Below are 5,602 nucleotides of genomic sequence, written 5' to 3' on the forward strand. Positions count from 1 at the left end.
CATTTGTGCTACTATTCTGGATCCACGTTACAAAAAGCCATTGTTTGGCAAAGTAATAATTCCTTTTGAAACATCGGATGTTACAGAGTACAAAGGTTGGCTAGCTCAGTCAGCCATTCGTTTTGAAAGAGAGCGGAAGGAAACTGTAGGAGAAGACAGTACTACTAGTGAATCAGCAGGCCATCAGGCGTCCCAAAAAAGCACTTCTGCATCTGTGCCTGTGGCAGAAGTGAGTGTCTTTTCCTCTGAGCCGGTAACCACACCAGCAACCGTATCATCTGAACCAGGCCCAGGCGATATGTCTGAAGCGGGTTGGCTAACTCAGCTAGGGTTTCCTTGTCCTAGAAAGGACACAGAAGTGCAAAATACAGGAATCCGGGAGGACATTCTTTCAATGGTGCAGGCCTATCTGGATGACTCAACAGAGGTCAATATTACTGAGGACCCAGTGGCGTATTGGCATGGGAAAAGAAAAATATGGCGAGAGCTCACCAACCTGGCTATCAATTACTTGTCTTGCCCACTCGCAAGCGTGTCTTCAGAACGTGTTTTTAGTTCTGCTGGTGGCATTGTGACTTCCAAAAGGTCCCGCCTCTTGCCCGCAAATGTGGAGCGGCTCACCTTGATAAAGATGAACCAGCACTTCATACCACCAGATTACAGAGTACGAGAATCCACGCAGGAAGAAGAGGACACCGACCTACCTGAGGAAAGTTCTCCTCAGTTACTAGAAGTAACCCCGACTGATGATTTAGCAGAGTATGAGGACGAGTTCTGCTTCCCTGACAGCGAGTTCTGGAAATTAGTCAATCATTCATTAATTGTAAATGTAGTCCTCCTTATTCACTTTTATTCCTGTGTGTCTGTCTTTCTTTAGCAAGTGCTTCATCACATTCCCAACAAAACTGTAATCAACCAATAAAACAACAAGCCCATCAACAGAACTGTCTTGATTTTGATGCCGCAGCATTCCTCAGGTTCACAACAGTTAGTTGACAAGAACTCAGTCCTGGTCGTCTATCCTGAGTCCTCCTCCTCCAGACTCACCCTATCCATTACCCATAATGCTGATGCCTGGATTCTGCACAATGAAGAAACTTACGTTGACGAGTCCCCTAACGCCTTAGGACACTGTGAATTCCAGGTGGAGCCAGCCCTCAAACACAAATTACAGGTAAGATAAGCGTTTGGATGGGAGGTAGTATAATGGAGTGTTCGGAGAGGCGAGAGAGTGACAGTGGTACTGGTAGTAAAGTCCTAGGGCTCTTGAATTAACAAACTCTGTGACAGGCATTTACTTTGGAAAACATTTGGCCTATTGCACGTGAACGTTTAGGCGTTATTATTGCTCGCTTGCCTGTCTTAGGGGTGCTGTCTGTGGGGCTTCTAGGTTTTTGTGGTGTGTGAGCACCGCTGCCACATTTCTAATGTTGATTGCTTTTGTTTTGCAGAAAATCCACGCCGGGAAACTCCAGTTGTGGCCCTGCTGCAGAACGCTTTAGGACTCTGTGAATTCCAGGTGGAGCCAGCCCTCAAACACAAATTACAGGTAAGATAAGCGTTTGGATGGGAGGTAGTATAATGGAGTGTTCGGAGAGGCGAGAGAGTGACAGTGGTACTGGTAGTAAAGTCCTAGGGCTCTTGAATTAACAAACTCTGTGACAGGCATTTACTTTGGAAAACATTTGGCCTATTGCACGTGAACGTTTAGGCGTTATTATTGCTCGCTTGCCTGTCTTAGGGGTGCTGTCTGTGGGGCTTCTAGGTTTTTGTGGTGTGTGAGCACCGCTGCCACATTTCTAATGTTGATTGCTTTTGTTTTGCAGAAAATCCACGCCGGGAAACTCCAGTTGTGGCCCTGCTGCAGAACGCTTTAGGACTCTGTGAATTCCAGGTGGAGCCAGCCCTCAAACACAAATTACAGGTAAGATAAGCGTTTGGATGGGAGGTAGTATAATGGAGTGTTCGGAGAGGCGAGAGAGTGACAGTGGTACTGGTAGTAAAGTCCTAGGGCTCTTGAATTAACAAACTCTGTGACAGGCATTTACTTTGGAAAACATTTGGCCTATTGCACGTGAACCAACACGATGACAGTGTTCAGTTAAATGAACTTACTGCAAAACCACCACCCACCAAGCTCAAAAGTAGTAAAAAAACAGGTATGCTCAGATAAAGTTTGAAAAAGTATATTTATATCCCTAACAAAATAATCTCCCGCAAGACCCTCCCTAACCCCAACAAATAAATAGTCCTTCAAAAGTCCCCAAAAAACCCATCTCCCAATTCCCACCCCCCAAAAGTCTCTAAAAAAGGGGCAAGGGACACTCTAGGGATGCAAGCTGTTAAGTTTGGCCTCCAGGGCATCATGCCTTAGGGCCAGGGCATCATACTTCTCCTGGAGGGTGGCGTGATCTAGGCGGAGGCCCTCCACCACATTCTGATATTCGTTCCATTTCTGGACCTCCGCCTCTAGGTCGGACACTCTGCGGAGTGCACGGCGCAAGCGAGCCTTAACAGTACTGCGAGGTGCAGCTTTTGCTGCTCGGCGGTGGCGTCTTCCAGCACGGCTCCGGTTCGCTGGAGCACTGCGCTTACCGGCAGAACGTGGGGTCACGGAGGAGGATGCAGATGTTGATGCACTGGACTGTGTGTCGTCCCCCTCCAATTCCACCAGCCGCCGATATTGGGCAACAGTTGCTTCCAGCCTCCGTTGCCGGGCCAGTACAGCCAGCATACTCCTCGTCGGTTTTGAGGTTTTAGTATTGCCAACTATATGAAGAAAGAAAGACATAATATGTAACCAATGCTCTTTAAGAATATGATTAACACAAAATAATTCAGCAGGAAGTTGTGTCACAGTACAACTAGCAACTAGCCAGCGCAGTACAAAACTATTCAGGCCAGTATCATGGGCGTCCGCAGGGAGGGGCAAGGGGGGAGCTTGAATCACCATTTCCCTTCCCACAACTCACTTGTATCCTTGGTTTGATGCTCTTTCATATGAAAGAGATCTGGCAGAAGCCCAGGCGATATGTCTGTTTCCCTCTCTCTCTCTCTCTCTCTGTCTCCCTCTTTATGTCTCCCTGTGTCTCCCTCTACCTCGCTGTCTCTCTCTCTCTGTCTCCCTCCCTCACCCTCCCTCTGGCTCCCTCCCTCTCTCTCTCTCCTTCTGTCTTCCTCTCTCTCTGTCTCTGCCTCTATCTGTCTGTCGGTCCCAGCCTGCTGTAATTACCATATTGTAATTTGTCACTGGGCCACCACTGGATACACATCATATCCTATCTAAGAGTCAGATAGTACCATGATCCAGCTTACCTGTACTCGCCACCGCCACTGTCTCCTTCCTCACAGTCTGTACTTCTTCTTGGTCCGACTCCTCTAGCGCCGCCTCCTCCCCAGATTGATCCTCGTACTCCGAGTCAAGGATCACCACCACATCCGAGCTGGCCCCGCCACCAGATGTTCCACCTACAAAGTTGATTTAAGAATGTTAGATTACACCACTCCACTAGTATTTGGTCTATGAATGAAAAAATGTGAAAACAACAGAAAAATTAATTGACTGTCTACTCTAGTCTAAAGTAAAAATGTCCCTCCTTCCAGGGAAAGCTGTTGTCTTGCTTCATTTTTTTGTCACAATTGTTGAATGCTTGCTTAATTTTAACACACTCCATTTTTCTCTGAACAGACAGAAACTGGACTTCTAAGGACAAGAGCAACATCAACTTCAAACCAGGTGAAAGCTCGGCTCGACCACAAGAAATGTTTTCCATTACTCATCAACTCAGCACCAAGCACTTTTCCATTTCCAACTAACTTTATTTTAATATATGTGTTTACTTAAACTTTTAATAAAGCTTTTAAACTTGAATAGACTCTGTGGTTTTTAGTCCTCCAGACTAGAGTGACTGAGCGAAAAGTTTTGCAATTTTTGCAAGGAGGAGTCCGTGCCGCTGACACTACCAGGTTTATTTATACAGTGTGCCAAACACGCCACTCTGAAATATTATTACTCTGGTCTTTGGTGTCCATAGTTCGGTTTGTGGAGAATTGTCCCTGCAACAGTAGGATTATTGATTTTGCTCCTATCTAAACACTATTTCGAAACAATTAAATTAGGAACGCTTGGGCAACAATAGGTCCTCTATATTTAAATGAAAACTTACTGGGGCCAGCAAAGGAGCACTCGCCGCCCTGGCCTGCATCCTCCTCCTTTGGAGCCACTGCATCCGATTTTTCGGTCCGCTTGCCCCTGGGCGGACCTGACGTACAACATGAAAGAAAGAACAGAAAACATTGATGATTGCTGCTTGTCGATGTCCTTGTCAACCAAATCAAACATTTAGAAAGAACAAGAACCAACTATTTCAGTCAAAAAGAGGGCTACAAAGGAAGGACTGCACCTGAGCCTCTACTCTAGGGGCAGATTTACAAGCCCCTTGCAGCTCTTTTGCTCCGTTCTTGCGTCACTTTTGTGACGCAGCGCCACAACAAGAGAGGCGCCATGGTGTGGCGTATATTAACAACGTGACGCATATGGGAGATGCATCCCATTCTAAAGCCCTGCGCCATTAGGGAGCGTTCCAGCGCAAGGGAGGGCGTTCCTGCGCAGGAACGCATGCTAAAAGTGGCTATGGGGAATAGATAAAATTTCAATCAGTCATTTAGGACAATGATGCGTCACTGAAACCCTGCGCCTGCATGAAGCAGACTTACGGCTTGACGCAGCATTGCTGGAGCTGCGCCATCGTTGCAACGCAACTCCATCAATGAGCCGCCTTTACGGCACCGATGCGTAACGCTTCGGTGACGTTTTGGGACCATGGTGTGCAGCATTGTAAATACGGCGCACCATGGGTGGTGCTGGCGTGCCGCACACTTTGCAGGGATGCGCAGGTAATTGCTAATCTGACACTTAGGGGCATACTTACGAGTTCTGAGCTGGACACCTCCAGATGTGCACCAGAACAAATGCGTAACGCAAAACTAACCTTGCGTCACGGCAGATGCGCCGCTATTACAATGCGGCAAACCCTGGCGCAAGGGTAGGCAGATGCGTGACGCATCTCGTGACGAAAGAGGGGCGCATCTCTAGAGTCGCGTCGCGGGCGCGTTGCAACTATAGCAATGCTCAGGGCTGCCCAATACTCAACATACCGCATCAGTCCTTACGCCTGCTTCAAGCAAGCAGGCATAAAGAATTGACATAGCAGCGTCGCGGAAGTGCCTGCGTTAAATCTTGTAGATTTCACGCAGGCACTTTTGCGAGGCGCACAGCTGCCTGACCGCCACCCCCCCCCTTGCGTGGGAACGCACCCATTGTGGCGCAGGCCCAGGCCTTCACGTGGCGCATCTCCTTAGATGGATCACGTTGTACATGACTCGCAGGGATGCGCCACGTTTACGTCGCTGTGCGTCAGGTAAGGCAGCGTAAACGTGGAACAAGGGGCTTGTAAATCTGCCCCTTTGTGTCTAGCATTACGCAGTTCTATAAAATACACTCATACATTACTCAGCCCAATTAAATGAACACAAAATAGAAAACAAATAAGCAGTGGCACCGCCACAGAGAAGGAGAACAGTGCACCTGAAATGCACAGAA

At 47.8% G+C, this 5,602-nt stretch overlaps 1 long non-coding RNA gene across 1 annotated transcript; it reads left to right on the top strand.

The window, feature by feature from the left end:
- Positions 1-1,450: 1,450 nt before the first annotated feature.
- Positions 1,451-3,865, top strand: LOC144827653 (uncharacterized). The gene is made up of 3 exons (XR_013610289.1): positions 1,451-1,549; positions 1,827-1,924; positions 3,689-3,865. It is a non-coding gene; the product is annotated as an uncharacterized LOC144827653 (long non-coding RNA).
- Positions 3,866-5,602: the final 1,737 nt, after the last annotated feature.

Source organism: Lissotriton helveticus, chromosome 4_1 (assembly GCF_964261635.1).
Source record: "Lissotriton helveticus chromosome 4_1, aLisHel1.1, whole genome shotgun sequence".
Lineage (NCBI taxonomy): Eukaryota > Metazoa > Chordata > Amphibia > Caudata > Salamandridae > Lissotriton > Lissotriton helveticus.